The sequence below is a fragment of the Panthera tigris genome, chromosome A3 (assembly GCF_018350195.1).
Source record: "Panthera tigris isolate Pti1 chromosome A3, P.tigris_Pti1_mat1.1, whole genome shotgun sequence".
Taxonomy (NCBI): Eukaryota; Metazoa; Chordata; class Mammalia; order Carnivora; family Felidae; genus Panthera; species Panthera tigris.
This window is the reverse complement of record NC_056662.1, coordinates 129,484,800-129,502,518: the sequence shown is the minus strand read 5'-3', so window position 1 is coordinate 129,502,518 and position 17,719 is coordinate 129,484,800.

Below are 17,719 nucleotides of genomic sequence, written 5' to 3'. Positions count from 1 at the left end.
GCTAAGATGTTATTTGTGCCACACGCTGTACAATGACTTCTCCACGAGAATTCACAGCAGACATCCAGCTCTCCACACCCGAAAACAGGTGTGTTTCTCTAAAGAAAAGAAAGTTGCATTTGCCCTCCTCACTCTGATGAACATAATTTTGTGTACTTGGGCTCAGAATTCTTAGAGTCAAATCTGTGGTCCTTAGAGTGTGCATACCATATCTACAGAATGTGTTTCTGTTTTTCTGGTTTACTTTTCTTTTTTCTTTTCTTTTTTTTTTTAGGCCCATTTTCCTAACTTAATGTATGACCTTAGCTAGTTTTCCTTAAATCCCTTCTGGAAAATGTAAGTTATGGGTTAATATAAATGATATCTTATCTACAGGGAGTGATCTTTATGTGTTGGGAACTGTCCTCCTAGTTTTACTTGTAGTCACTCAAATAAATATAAATGTCTTTCTTATACATGAGATACAACTGCACAGAGGTCAACTTATTGCTCAAGGTCACTGAGTGGCGACCACTCAGTGGTGGAACTGAGTTATGAATCTATATAGTCTTTGGGCTTTGAGTCACTTCATTGTATTTCCTTTGCAAGCGCAGCATGTTATGAAGATATTTCATATTCTTGTATTCAGCATCAATTGATAAACCATGCAGACTGTCTAGCAACTGAACATAGGGTTGAGGTGGATTGAAACAAAATAGACATAATCCCCTCCCATTTAGTGAAAAAAAAAGTATTCCAATGGTAGAGATTAAACATAATTAACTATAATGCAAAATGTAAATATCATTTGCAAGGTGCATACAGAGAACTGTAGATACACGGTGGTTTTGTGTGTTGGGGAATGTTTCAACGTGTTGCTGTCATCCATGGAAGAAGCAATCTTGTTGAGGCTTTTATGCAGAAAGATAGTAGTTTGATACGAGTAATATTAGTTTGCATTCCTTTCTCTTCCACGTCAGAGCTTATTCTCATGGTTGGAATTTATGTCTAAAACAGACATTTATTGATCACTCAGTATATACCTATATCTGTGAGCACCTATGATGTACCATAGTATCTCACTTATCCCCCAAAGAATTCCCCCAGTAGCTTCATTTTTTCATAAGTGCTTTCATGATTTAAATAATAATAAAGATTTGCTTCTGACTTATTTTATAGAATTTGAATGATATTCTACTTTGAATGACCAGTAGGATGTTGGGTATTAAAACTAGATCAAGATTTCAATGTCCTCTAAATATTTCTAAATACTTTTTCTAGTCTCCTTTGAGATAATTCTGCTCCATTTTTCTTTTCTCTTTTGGTGATTCGGATATATTCCTGTCTTTTTCTTTATTGAAGACAGCTCATTATTCTATACAAACACATTAGACCAACATACACTTTTTGCTAATCCTTTAAAATCTCACCCCTCATCTCAACCCCAGTTCTACCCAGCAAAGCCTTTATTCTAGCCTTTTCTCCTAAAATTTTAAGAGAATTAGGAGAAAACAATTCAGAAAATGCATTTCCTCAATGCAGGTAAGGGTTCACAGAGCAATACGTGTTGGAAACCAACATGTATATAGAAAGTAGAAAAGTGTAGCTATTTCCCATTTTGTTAAGTGAAACTAATTCCAGCAAAATAATATAACCATCTGTTACCTGCTGTCTATAGCTGGAATCACTGTGAATTTAAAGAGTACTTAATATTAATGATTAAGTATTCCTCAATATGGAAAATCAAGTTTTATGTAAATCTCTGAATACTGCTCAATTTAAAACTTGAAGGTCAACCATAATCAAGCTCTATTTTGTGAAGTTTATCAATAGGGTCATAAATAGTATTTGGCTGCTCTGGCAGGTCTCCTTGGTCCAATATGTTTCTTCAATAGTACAGACGTCCTCTTAGAATAGAATATCTCAGCCTAGCCTCTTAACCTAGAATATCTACCTCATTCATACATTGTGGTGAAAAGCCTCTCCATGCTTATAGACTATCTTCAAAGACTAGCGTCTCTATCGAGTATTTCTCAAGCTGATATGCTGAATAATATGGATGTTGATAACACACGTACACTCTGTCAAATAGAATATCCTTTCAAATATGAAATAGCTTTAAAATTCAGACACACACATGGGTGTGGATTTACTCAGTGATATTGCTTGATTCCTTTCCTTGACTTAATTGAAGGAACGGAGACCATGACTACAGAAATAGAAGAGAGCAGAGAAGAATATAGAACATAAAAATCTTTGGAAGAAATGAGGTAAGGTTTGTCAGTCAAAAGCTGCTGAGCCATTAGGCAAGTATTAAGCCCAGAATTTACTGAGTCTGAAACTTTGCCAAGAGTTCTCAATACAGAGTATCTCCTATGCCTTTTGTTCTGTGGTAGCTATGAACATACATCATCGCGATATTAAGATGAACTGTGTGTAATTCCCATTTTGTGGATACAATGGTAATTTCATATGATTCAACCTTACAGAATATTTATCGGGAAGCAGTTGAATACAGGCTTGTACTTGTGATAGGAAATGCCAAAGTCAACTTAAACAATCTCAAGGAAATCAGGGGCACCTGGGTGGCTCAGTCAGTTAAGCATCCAACTCTTGATCTTGGCTCACGTGATCTCACGGTTCGTGAGTTTGAGCCCCGCATCAGCAGGCTCCACGCTGATGCATAGACTGCTTGGGTTTCTCTGTCTTCCTCTCTCTCTGCTCCTCCTCTGCTCAGGCTCTTTCCCTCTCTCTCTGCCTGCTTGCTTTCTCTCTCTCTCAAAAATAAACTTAAAAAAAAAAAACTTAAAAATTATTTGACCACTAGACTTGAGTCTGCTCATTTAGAATTATTCGATTTAGGAATAACACAGAATTACATTTTATAATTATTTGCAAAAGAAATAAAATACATAATTTCATTCTCCTCAAATATATACATTTTAAAGGAAATTATTCCAAAGATAAATGAGCCAAACGTCACTCTTTAAGGTTTTGAGACGAGGAAGTATATTACTGTTTTTCAAATACCATTTTTTAGTTCAATAAATCTATTTAAGGTGCTGCGATTTTATAGTTTTCAATAAAGACACAAGCAAGCATAAGATCATTAAAATCTGGTCTTGCAAACCTTCTGAAGGAAGAGCTACTTTGAAACAACTGAATGTTCATAAGCATTGACATGATAAATAACAAGAATTTATTCATGTTCTTTCAATTTCATACACAATTGAAAAAACAATGTTACTTCCAACCTATCCCATTCCTTCTTTGGGATAACTTCATGGCAGCTTTTCTGTTTTTCCCTTTTCTCAGACACAGTCTGAGAAGTCCTGAGCTTTTGGACACAAAGCCAGGGGCTGGACGGGAATATGAGCGTGCTTACCCTAGGCTTCTGACTCCTCTATTTCTGTGTGATGGCATAGGGGGTGTGCTGGGGTGTGGCAGGGTTAAAAAAGGTGCTGGGAAAGAAATCAAATATGAAAAAAGAGGCTTGACTCAGAAAGCCTGGTTCTGTGTACTAAGGTTCAGAATTCAGGGATTGCTTTGAGCTTTCTCGTGTCGTTCCAGATCTGGGTGTTAGGGATAAAGGGAGTAACGTCTGACAGGTGTTTGTGAATTGTCAGAAATACAATGACAGCGTTTTCTGGGATGAGCACAACAAAGGGTGATGTAAAAATAGATAAAAGGAATGCTCTGTATTTCAGCAAAGAACATGTCCCAGCTTGGGGGTATCGATTGTAGGACCCTCTGTAAGCCCGGGCACTCTGGGACTCCAGTGGTATCAGCGGCTTCATCCTTGACATTTACTAGCTGTGTTATGTTGGGCAGCTGGTTTACCCTCTCAGGGCCTCAGTGTCATCATCTGAAACATGGGTGGATCACAGTGCCAAGTTTAGAAGGTTGTTATGAATGTCAAATTACTTCGCACATGCCTGACACTAAAAATGGCATCTAGAACACAGTAAATAATTCATTTACTATCATTTATTATTATGTACAAGGAGCCTTTAGCCTTTTTGGTCTAAAAAGAAGTAGGCGCTGGGTGGCTCAGGAGGTTAAACGTCCGACATTGGCTCAGGTCATGATCTCGTGATTTGTGGATTCGAGCCCCGTGTCAGGCTCTGTGCTGACAGCTCGGAGCCCGGAGCCTGCTTCGGATTCTGTGTCTCCCTCCCTCTCTGCCCCTCCCATGCTCATGCTCTGTCTCTCCCTCTCTCAAAAGTAAATAAACATAAACAAAAAAAAAAGAAATAGGCAACACTTATTTTGCAGAGGGACCCTAGAGTTACGGTATGGCTGTCACAGTGCGGTCATAGGAATCAAAGGACCGAGGAGCAGACAACACCACATAAATCAAAGCTGTAAGGAATTGATAGAAAAATGATGCGTTTTATCTAATAACTGGGATGGCTGTCTTCATCCATACTCAAAGCAGTCTGTAGCTATTTTCTAAAAATAATTTGGGAATTAGGCGTTGATAGAAGCCTGTGTTTTGTTCCTTTTGAAGGGGCTGTAGGCCCTGTGCTAGTGTTTCGAGTCAGAAGCAGAGAAATACGATCTTGTGTCTCTGTGATAGTCCAGAAGTAGTTGATGACATAGTCTTGTGTTTGAATCCCAGACATGCTGCCTCCTCTTCTGTGATCACAGGGAACCTAAGTGGTTTTTCTTAATCTCTGGGCTTAGTTTCTCATCAGAAAAGGGCTAAGAATCACGAGAATTTAACTATTAACATTGTTGAGATTTCAACGAGTATATGAATTGAGTTCTAAGTAATGATCGTAGTTCCAGAAATATAGTAAGCATTCAATAAATGGTGATTATTATGAAGAAGTGACAGTAAAAGGATGACATCAGGCTGGTGTAGCCTTGGGAACAACTATAATTCATAAGGAAATCCTCTTTAAAATGATATGGGGGGGGTTGCCTGGGTGGCATAGTCGGTTAAGCATCTGACTCTTGGTTTCCACTCAGTCATGATCTCAGCATGTGTGAGTTCGAGCCCCTGCATCAGATTCTGCACTGATAGCACGAGGCTTGCTTGGGATTCTCTCTCTCCTTCTCTCTCCCTCCCTCTGCCTCTCTAAATAAGCTTAAAAAATGATATTGGGTATCATGATGCTGCTTAGAAGACACGGAGATACACACACAGACCAGATACACGGATTTATAATTTTTTTAATGTTTATTTATTGTTGAGAGAGTACCTGCGGGAGAGGGGCAGAGGGTGACAGAGGATCCGAAGCAGGCATTACGGTGACAGCAGCGAGCCCCATGTGGGGCCCATGAACTGTGAGATCGTAACCTGAGCCAGAGTCAGACGCTCAACTGACTGGGCCACTCAGGCGCCCCTACACTGATTTATGATTTAAAAAGAGCAATATCATTGAGGAGTTCACAGAAGGGTAAGGGAGACAGATATGACTAACATGTAGTACATGGCAGAATGTGAATACACACACGTGCGCACACACACACACGCACAAGTAGAACTGAGGCGCCTTATCAGCACTGGAAGGAGCAAAGATGAATTCTATGGAATAAAGTCTCTGAAGTTGGATGACAATGAGGTGTGCATTTAAGGGTAAGTATAATTCTTCCAGGTAGTTATGGTCTTTGGCCAAAGCTAAGATTTTCGGAGGTTTAAAACTCCAAGTTCCAAGTTTCTATAACCATTGCCTTTTCTTGTCCTAAATTGGGTTGTTCGATAAAATACAGATGTCCAGTTAATTTGAAATAAGCACCAATAATTTTTCCTATAAGTATGTCCTAATAATACATGGGGCTAATATTAAAAAACAATAAATAATTCTAAAATCAAATATAATTGGGCATCTTGGATTTTTATTTGTTAAACATGGTGGCCCTAGGCAGTTACAGCATGGAGAGAGAGAATATTGAGTTGCGGACATTTAAAGACCGTTTTGTTAAGCAGAAGCTACTGCTACTTCTTTGGATGTGCTCAGATCAATCCCTTCCCATCTCTGCACGTCAGTTTCTACATCTGATGTGGATTAAGAGATGGTTAAGGGACGGTTAAGGGGTGATCTCCAAGTCCTTCCACAGCCCCCATGCTCTGTGGGGTTAATTATTTTTAATATATGACTAATATTTCTATTGATGTTGAACATTTACTATGCCTCACCCACAGCATTCATTACTTCTTACATTTTATCTCTAATTTAGAAAACAAGTTCATTTTCACATGTACAACCTGAGGTTCAGATATTAACTGGTTTGGCTGGAAGTAAAAGTTGATCCATAGGGAAGTCAGGATTTTCTCTCTCTTCTTTCAAATTCTTACCACCCTCGTCACTCTGGACATCCTTGAGCTTTCTTTGAGCTTTCGTTTGGTATTTAAAACGAGTTGTTAGTAGAGAATAATAAAGTAGATAAATGTAAAGTTTGATATTATATGTTACTTAAGGAGTAATTGTTGAAATGTAATTATAAATTTTCACTAGAGGAGACACTAATGGAAGGCATTTTTATCTCTTTTTTCAGTATGATTGCTAGGATTCTACTTTTCAAATAGGGTTTCAAGGTTTCCTAGGGAAGTAAATTGATGTCAGAATCTCCAATAAAAGCTTGATTGTGTGATAGATGACCTGTTCACATGGTGATATATAGTTTCCAATAATTTTAAAAGCACATCTAGCCCTCATTCCACCGTATATATTACATAGATTTTATTTGAAATTTTGCAAAAGTGCTACCCAATCACTCTTTGTACTTAAGTTGAAGGGGAAAGCTGTAAGTTTCACTAAAGCATGACACTTCCAAGCACATATCCACAAAATATATATTTTTTCCCATTTTTCCTTGAACACTTAACAGGTCAGTAGGCAAGATATTATAGAACTGGAGTACTTTAGTGTAATGTCAGTGTTTTAGAAGCAGATTGATGTCTGTCCACATAAATTAGGAAGCAGGCAATGACAAAAAACAGCAGTGCAGCAGCATTTTGTTTTCAATTAAGAGCTAGAAGATGACAGACAGCAGGATACTCCACATAACTTCCACGGTTATCAAGAAGTTTCATGGTACACAACTGGGGCTGCGGTTAAATAGCACGATTACGGACATCGTGGCTTTGGTTGGGTCTCGAGTGGGGTGTAGCAGAGGAGCATGGTTCTCTTTCCAGCTGCAAATAACTAAAGAGGGAAGTAACTGCAAGGAGAGAAGGTGGTGCCTTGAAGTCAGAGAGAAACAACTTTCCTTTTCCCAATTGTTCAGTCTTCTCATCGGAGTAACAGAAACACAGATAATGGTCATCAATTTGTTCTGTGGTCAAAGAAAGGTGAGGTTCAGAACAACCTTGAAGGACACAGTCCCAGCACTGAGAACGTCTGTAGGATGCTTCTCCAAATATTCAGTGAGGTGGGGGGCTAAGAAATATATGGTGCTGTAGAGACCGTGTGGGTTGTTCGTTTGGGAACGGCACACCATGGCCCTCCGGTCATATCCTCCACTGCCAGCTTCTGTATGGCCTGTGAGCCAAGAATACTTTTTACACTTCTATACACCTAAGAACAATGAAAATAATAACTACGTGACAGGCAAATTTCACGGGCCCTAAATAAAGTTTTCTTGAAACAGCCACACTCATTCATTTACATGCTTCTGGCTGCTGCTACCCTCTAGTGGCAGAGGAGGTTAAGTTCAAAGGAGACCACATGGCCCACAAAGCCTAGAAACATTTATGATCAGACCTTTACGGAGCAAAGTTTGCCGCTCCTGTGCTAAATGTTGAACGAATGTGGTTTTATGATCATTGCAAATAACACGTCCTTTGGTATTATCGCTTTCCTGATTTTTCAGGTATTCTCAGGAATGCTGGGACAGCGGATAAAGAAAGAAAAGTGACACGAAACAGACAACCCACACAATGACTTGTGTTTACTTAAATATGGATTTAGTTGTGTGACAGGCGAAAGGAAACATCCCAGTTTGGAGGACTGGGATAACAGAGGATCTGTCTTGGATGGCCCCAAACGGCAGGTTGTGTCTATAGTGAACATCAGAGAAGGGTAGAAAGTGGTTGTTCCCAATTGATTCAATCCATGCCGTTCCCAGTGTTATCTCCATTCTCATCATTGTCAATTACCCCCCTCAAGGGTGTGCGTGGTTGTATCCTTACTTTTTTTTTTAAATTTTTTTTTTAACGTTTATTTATTTTTGAGACAGAGAGAGACAGAGCATGAACAGGGAGGGTCAGAGAGAGAGGGAGACAGAGAATCAGAAGCAGGCTCCAGGCTCTGAGCCATCAGCCCAGAGCCCGACGCGGGGCTCGAACCCACGGACCGTGAGATCGTGACCTGAGCCGAAGTCGGACGCTTAACCAACTGAGTCACCCAGGCGCCACATCCTTACAACCCATGATCACATGCCTCCCTGATGTTACTGGAAGCTTCCACATGATCACGTAGATGATTATTTGCCATAGCTAGCATAGATGCTGGAGAATTAACATTTGCTTTATTTTTATTATTTATTATATATTATAAATATATAATATATATTATAAATATATAATATATGTTATAAATATATATGTTATAAATATATGTTATAAGTATATAATATATATGTTATAAATATATTATATGTTATAAATGTATAATATATATGTTATATATATATAATATATTATATATATATATAATATATAATATATATAATATATAATATATATAATATATAATATATAATATATATAATATATATATTATATATATATAACATATATATTATACATTTATAATATATATATTTATTATTTTATTATTTTAAGTTATTTTTGTTGAGTCAGGTGAAAATACATGAAGTATAGCACTATGTAAGCAACAACACTCAAAGGTTTGTTTGCTTATTTTGTTTTTTAACCAATATTATCTCTAGTGATCTTGTAACAACTTTAAGAGGTGAGTAGTATAATCCCATATTGCAGATAAGAAAACTGAGTCACAATATATAAGGCCGAACAGGTAGTGAGTACTGTAGTGTGGACACTGACCCTCGGACACTCAGGCCTCAGCTCTCAACTACCCCGTTTACATTTGTGTTTCTGGACATAATCTAGACTCATGATGGATATTCTGGTGGGGAAAATGCCAATGACGTTCGCAAAAACCTTTCTGGTGTTTTCTCACTGGTACTACAGGTCCCCCTTCCTTTGCCCCTCCTCCTTTTGTCTAGAAGCCTCTCACTAGAAAACCAGGTGCTTTTCTGATGAATAAGGAAAATATGGAATCTATGTAGGGGCTGGATCCAAGAGGCTCTGCCCTGCCCTGGTTTGTCCCTGTGAGTCCAGTACAGAAGAGGATATTGTAGAGGGTCCATCACATACTCAGCAGGGCTCAGACCAGCTGCAGAGTCCCCTGTAGCGTGAAGCTGGGCACGGCTTAGATCAGCAGCCCCACTGGGCACGGCTTACATCACCAGCCCCACCGCTGCAGTCCTAGGAATTGAGAGTTGCCTCACTACACACAAAGCACACAGACAGTCCTGTCCTTTGGCAGAATTCAATCCTGACCGTGTCTCAGTCCTAGAACACGTATAAAAGGAGCTCATTCATCTTTTTCTCTAGGTCACATCAGTCTTGTCATAAAAGCAAGTAAGTTATTCTTCCTCAGTTTCCCATGAAAACGCCAACACCCCCATCTCTATCTAAAGGCGTATGTGTGCTTGAAGAGGAAAGGGTAGACCTTGTAATGATCTGTAAACTGACATCTTGACATTCCCTTGTCCTTTCTTGGCACAGAGCCTTACGAACAGCTTCAGATACCACAAATTTAATCTAAGGGAAAAGTGCCACTTCCACTCCCCACAGAGTTTAAGTGTCGTCACCTTACTAGTCTTATACTCACTCTGCTACCTGATGATGCCACATAAATATATAAAATAATGAATTACTTTTTATGCTGCTTGTTTTTACTCCTATAGATGCTGGGCATAGTGATTTTCACATATATTCTAGGCTGAGGGCAGACTATTTCTTCCACCATCCTGCTGTAAAGCTCTGTCCTCCATACTTCATGGGGAATATCCACTCTATCCCCATACTTAGGCTTCTGTTTTGCCTTGGACGTTTTCCTTCCTCCACTCTTCTGGCCAGAATTTCCTGCCTCTATCAGCAAATCCATGCCGTAGAAAACTTTTTTGTGACTTTCCGTACATATACTGTCTTTGAAAATCTTAGTTGGAGGTTAGTTTACATACCATAAAATTCACCCCATTTACAGTCCAATTAAAGCTTTCATGAATTTATATAGCAGGGAAAGCATCACCTCAATCCTGTCTTCGAACCATCGCATTATCCACAAGTGTTTCCCCATGCCTCTTTCTCAACTCCCCTTTTCCCTCCATGGTTCCAGACACCCACTCCTATGCTTTCTGATGCTATGGTTTTGGATTGCCAAACAAGCAAACAACCACAGCAACAAAAATAAAACAAACAAACAAACAAAAAACCAAAAAACATACATAACATCTTACACTAGGCAGTCTTTGATGTGGGGACTTACTTTATCATTTTATTTATTTATCTTTGATTGATTCACCCCTGCCGATGCAGGTATTAGGATGCGTTACCATGGCTAATACTGTCAGTTAATGGCATAGAACTGTTTGTGTGGACACATGTCTTCATTTCTTTTAGGTAAATAATCATTAGAAGATCTGTGGTATATGGTAAGTGTTAAGGAACAGCCAACCCTTTTCCAAAGCGCCTGTACAAGTTTACGTTTACAAACGTCACCACCAATATAGGGAGGCTTCTTCAACTCTTCAGCATTGTAGTGGGCACATTACGGTATGTTACTACAGTTTTGATATTCAACTACTTAACAGCTAATGAGGCTAAACACCTCCTCATGTGCTCACTTGTTATTTGTATATTTTCTTTGGTGGGATGTCTACTTAAATCATCTGCTCACTTAGGGGGTGTTTTTTGTCTTCTCATTGTTGGACTGTTACTGTATTTTATATGTCCTGGATGCAAGTTATTTTCTACGTAGGTTTTGCAAATATAGTTTTCAAACCCCTGGCTTGCATTTTAAATTTCTACTAGTGTCTTTTGAAGAAGAAAGTTTTTAAATTTGGTGAAGTCAATTTATCATTTATCACTTTTTTAGTGGTTTACGCTTTGGTGCTTTATGTAAGAATATTTTGTCTAGCCCAAAGTTACAAACATTTTCTCCTATGTTTCTTTTTTATATATTTTATGACTTTAGGTTTACTTTTCGGTTTACTTTTAGGCCTATGATACACTCTTATTTATTTTTGAGGAAATGTTGTCTCTAATTGTTTCCACACTATTGAGAAAACTGTCATTTTCTCAACAATTTTTTGATTACTACTAGAATACACCATCCAAGTCATTTTTGTAGATTAATGTTTTCATTTTTCCACATTGTAAAATGTACTTACTGGCTCTAGGAACTATTTTTGTAGGTTTCATAGGATTTTTATGTGAGTTATGCTGTCTGCAAATATAAAAACTTTACTTCCTTCTTACTGATCTATATGTCATAGTATTTCCAGTACTATGTTGAATAGGAGTCATGAAAGTGGACATTTTGGCCTTCTTGATAATCTTAGGTAAAGAACATTCAGTGTATTATCATATAGGATTATAGCATTTCCATGTTTCTTACAGATGCCCTTTGTCAGTTTGATGAATTTGCCTTCTGTTCTTATTCTGCTGAGAGTTATCATGTATATGTATGGGATTTCAGTAAATGCTTTTTATTCAGCTATTGACATGATTATATGATTTTATCCTTTGTTCACATAGTGATTTATATTGATTTTCAGCTCTGAAATCACCCTTTCATTCCTAGGAGAAGCCCACCATGGTAGTGGTGTAATATTCTTTTTATGTATTGCTATTCTGTAATCCATAAAAGGCATTTTAAAGGATTTTTGTGTTTGTTACTCAGAGATATTGTCTGCAGACTTTATAAATAAGACTTTATTAATAAAATAAGTTGAGACATGTCCACTGCTCCTCTAGTATATGAAAATGTTTATGCAGGATTGATATCATTTCTCCCATTAATAGTTGATGTCATTCCATCAATTGAACCTTCAATTTCCTTATTGGGAATATATTTAATGATCAAATCACTGTCTTTACTTGATCTAGGTCTATTCAGATTTTCTACTTCTTTTTGAATACGTGTCGTTCATTTGTAACATTATATTTATCCAATGCACCTCTGTTGTCTATTTTTTTGGCATACTTTTGTGTATAATATTCCCATATACTCTTTGCAGCTTCTTCAGTGATGTCCCTCTTTCTCTCCCTGATACTGGTAATTTGTATCTTATCTCCTTTTATTCTTGGCCAATCCAGTTCACTGAGGTTGTAGCCTCCGGCGAGTTAAACTGGAAGTTTGCCAGTTTTCAGAACCAAATTTACTCTTTTATCTACACACCCTGTGAGTTTTCGTGGTCAGCCTCCTCTATCACCTCTTGCTACCAGTGAAGTTGTGATTTTATCATCAGAACTGAGGCAGTGGGAGCATCCCCAGCCAAGGAGGCCAGTGCGTCACTACCATTTGCACCCGATGCAAAAGCCATTTTTCAAGACTAAATTTTGTCAACTGGCTATCTGCCTTTGATCATTTTCCAGTGACTGGAATCATTGCTTTGGATAATTTTATCAGTTGTACATTTGTTTCTTGTGCGGAGGAAGAGTCCGACTTCCTCATGCCTCCATTAGCCAAGTTAGTTTTCTTAACCATTAGATTTTTTTAACGTTTATTTATTTTTGAGACAGAGAGAGACAGAGCATGAATGGGGGAGGGTCAGAGAGAGGGAGACACAGAATCTGAAACAGGCTCCAGGCTCTGAGCTGTCAGCACAGAGCCCAACGCGGGGCTTGAACTCACGGACCGCGAGATCATGACCTGAGCCGAAGTCGGCCGCTTAACCGACTGAGCCACCCAGGCGCCCCAGCCAAGTTAGTTTTCTACACGGTCATTACAAAATTAATATACTTTAAATACATTATTAATACCGTGAATAACATTTATGAGACATGGAAGTAATAGAACTGGAGTTAGGTAACACAACTCTGACTATGCTTTCGGGAGAGAGAATCCCAGGAGTGAGGCATCATGCCATGAAACTAGTGTTTCATGAAATCTTTGTGAAATTGGCATTAATGATCCACACAGAATTCTGAAAGGTTCTGATTCTGTCCACCTTTCCCTCTTGATTACAACATTCTTAACAAGGAAGACATTTTTATCTATCTATCTATCTATCTATCTATCTATCTATCTATCTATTTATTTTTGCCAAAACCTATTCTCGATTTATCAATTTTCCCTGTAGGATCTGAGTTTTAGCTTACTATTGTGTGCTCAGAGAGACACTACATTGGTTCAGCTTCACTGGCTATTGGGTCTGACTATGCTGCCACGTTTGGGTCAAAGGTGATGTGAAAAAGTACAATTCACTGCTTTGAGTTAATTTCCTCAAGAAACGAAGCCATTTTTTCCCCCTGCAAATTCTCTTTCCCTCTCCCACTTGTCTAGAAAAGTGGAGCTGTTTGGAGAAGCTGCCTTCAATCCAGAAAAGAAAAGAAAGGCACATCTTAAGGCTCTTAGAGCTTTGTTATCACATGGAGCCCCTGGATGACCTACCTCATGGAGCGGAATCTTTATTTCTTCTTCTACACTGTTGCTGTTATGAGGAAAAAGTAAACTTCTCTCTTGTTGAGCCATTCTATTTTGGGAACTATTTAAAACTGCAACAAAGCCAAGAGTCTTATGAATAAACTCACCCTACATCATACATACACCACTACATATACATACAAGAGATGCTGTAAACTCCTAAAAAACCAGATACTGCATTTTTTATTTCTATCATTGTTACCAAAGTGTATGAAACTAAGAATCTTATACAAAATAGTAACTTAACAATAGCATCACATCATCACATTATATACTTTAAACTTACGTTCAATACCAATCATATCTCAATAAAACTGGAAAAAGAAAAACAAAGCAATGGTAGCCATCAGATGCTTTCAGACACTGAGTTAAACAGCTCTGAGGGACAGATGCTTTACATATTTTGTTTCTTAAGTCACCTTCTGTTTTCACATGCATCTATCTTTTCTTTCATTACTCATCAACGCAGATACCTCTGCTGTATTTGAGACACGTATCTCTGGCTTACTAAGTTTTGCTATCTTTAATTTTCACGGACATCTTAAAAATCACTATTTGCAAAACTCAACATTTCTTTTCCGAACGGACTTGTCTCCCTGTATTCCTTCTCTCAACGAATGAAACCACCTTGCAACTGTCCAGTAACGTCAGAAATCACGGAGACAACGTAGACTTTCCTCCCTCTTTCACCAGACAGTCACCACGTCCACGGAGTCCACTCTCCAATATCATTCAGATCCCAACTTCCTCTCCTTGCCGATTGATTTCTACCTCAGGTTCATCTTTCAGTTGGACCATTTGAAATTGTTCTGATATTTTAAACTTTATTTCCTTTAGCACCAGTGGACTGTGCACAGAGCTATTAGTGGCTTCTATAAAAATACGTATTCCTCGAATGTTACTGCTTTTATAAAAACCCTTCAGTGGTTTCCCAGGGCCTATAGACTACCATGAAATCCCAAATGCACAGCATACCAGGAAGTATTATCTGTCCTGGCAGATCTATCTAGCCACATCTCTCTTTACTTCCTACATACACTCTATCCTTCGAAACACTGAAGTAGAGTTCCTCACCTGGGGTTACATTTCTCATACATCTTTATTTTGCCCCAAACGCCTGCTTCTCTCTAGAACATTCTCCCTCTTTTGTCTCCTTTATAAACTCTTATTCCTCAGATCTCACCTTAAGTGTCTCCACTACCAAAATATCTTTCCGTGGGATCCAGGAAGGATGATCTCATGTCTTGTGCTCCAATGACACTTTGCAATCAGGTACTTGCTGTACAGAAATTACTTATGTGACCCTCTTTCTCAGCACACCATAACGTCTTTGAGGACAGGTTCGAGATCTTACTGCATTTGTTTCCTGAATAGGCATGTAGTGCCCGACACATAATAGGTACTCAGTAAGTGCTTCATCAATGGGTAAAGTGTAACAAAACGTGAAATCCTTTTCTTCTACATGTTGTAAGTTGTATGAGGAGAAAAAAAAATAGGAGGAGTTGTGCTATCTCTTCTTATGCAACTTATAGTTTCGTTGGGGAGATACGTATAATTCATATCAATCAGAAATATCTTGGAGAAAAGCATGAGTATAAGTGGGTTCTGGGTGACAACCCCAGGCACCATATCTCAGCTGTGCCAACCAGGGTCTAGCTTACTCAGGAAGGAAACTAGTCTTCCTACCCCCTCCCCCATACACAGAATCTATGTCAATTTCAGCATTCGAACTGTCTTCAGATACCTGACAGCCTATTACATGGAAGAGGAATTTGGGTTTGTTCTTTTTTAAAATATATTCTAAAATATTTTATTATTTTATTTTATTATTTTATTTTATTTTATTTTATTTTATTTTATTTTATTTTATTTTATTTTATTTTATTTTAGAGAGTGCATGAGCAGAGTTGAGGAACAGAAGGAGAGAGACAGAGAGAGAAAGAGAGTCTTAGGCAGGCTTCACACACACAGCATGGAGCCTGACGTGGGGCTCCATCCCAGGACCCTGGGATCATGACCTGAGCCGAAATCAAGGGTCAGATGCTCAACTGACTGAGCCACCCAGACGCCCCCGGGTTTGTTCTTTAAAACATCAAGTAATATCCAGACCCGGTGTTGGGAACGGAGAACAAAAGCTTACCCAGAAAATTTTAATCATCCCAACTGGACACATCGGGACTAGACTCCTTCAGAAAGCAGTGAAGGGTTCAGGAGAATCTGAGTGAGCAATTTACTAGTCAGGAATAGAGTAGAATGGAAGCATCAGATGGGTCACTGGACAATATGAAACTTAATCTAAGAGTAACAGTCACCTTAAAAACATCAAATGGATTTTTCAAAGGAAAAACATCTTTATAATGGCTAAGTGACAAAGAATCCACGTATATAACTGCTATTCATGAAGGTGCCGACTGAAATATAAAGGCACTTTTTTTTCTTTTAACACACAGGTACATAGGGCTACCCATAAACTTGAAAATCTCGTTCAGGTCAGTGCCATGCAATCATTTTAAGTGATGCTCCGTTATAAGACTTAATGTAACAACCAAGCAGGAGAGAATATAATCTTATTACAAGATACACATATATTCTGTTGTGATAAAAATACATCATTGGAATTCAATTACACACCAATCACAGGTGTGTTTATGCTAGAATAGCTCAATGTATTTTGGTCATTTTGGCACCTTGGATCTGCACCATTAACTGTTGTCTTAAATATGAAAAATTTAGTGTCATGATGGTTAGGGATGAACTGAGACATCCATTCGAAATCTTTATTTTCCACCATTTATTATGTCTGTTCTCCTGTTTGATGATGCTTTATATAATATTATGTTGAGTGTGAGAAAACTGACTGCTGTCAGGCTAGACTAGCTCAGGCTTTTTATATGACCTGAGTGCACTAAAACCCAAGATCCAAACTAGTAATATTTCTTTGTTGACTGAAATCTAACTATGATCCAATTCAGGATTCGCCTGTTTGGCGAGGCCTTTTCGAACATTTCCCCTATTCTCGGAATGAAATGCTCCCCTTCTCCAAGAACCCCCAATGCACTACTAACTTGATAAAGTTAATAAACTTTAATCTTTAGAGAGGTCACGTCACAGCATGACCTAGTTATGGACATGCAGGTCCTCCAAAGAGAAGAAAGAGACTATCCCGGAGTTGTAGGACCTAGCCAAGGTGTAGTGACAGGAGGCACTTGAGTATGCGTGGGAGAGGACTATGACAGGGCTAAGTGAAGGGACACACAGCGTTGGGAAAGAGAGGCAATGGTAACATGGGGATAGTCTGCCCTATCAAACACAGTATTTAGCACCTTGGCTAGACCCCCAGGAGGCTGTACTACAAGGACCTGCTAAATGGCTTTTGGAAGCTTAAGGAGGCCATCACCAGAGGTAGAAAGGACAGAGCCAGAAAAGTAGACTGTAGAAGAGAAGATCAAAGGTTGCCACCCATGGAGAATTAACTGCCAGGGAAATTGCCCTCACCGACAGATTCTATGAAAGGACTGTTTTCTGTTTTCGAGCTCTGATGCATAAGCAGCAAAGGAATTTTGGTCCCCAAGAGGAAAAAAACAAATGCACCAGCTCACTGGCTGGAGACAATTTCCAGGCTGCAGTAAGGAGGAAAAACCCAAACAGATGCCCACGGTGTCTCCGAATTGAGGAGAGAGAGATGTGAAACTGGAGATACAGAGGGAGCTACGTTGTCTGGGCACACTGCTGCCATAGACGGGTGCTGCACAGAAAGCTCCAGAAAACCTGCAGAGGATCCCCCTAATTTTTGGCTAGGATCCTATCTGCACATAGGAAATAACACCAAAACAGACTCAACCAAACAACCCTAGAGCACGCAGGATGAGAGGGGAAGACAGCAATGTATTCCTGTAAGGTCTTACCTGGTGTGTTTAGAGGTATATTATTTCAAGTAAAGATGTAAATTACAAATCCAAGAATAGCTCCTATTCACTCCCTGTAAAGACTCTGCCCTCTCACTTTTCTATTATTTTCTCCTTACTCTATTGTCCTAATTGCAGGCATACTTC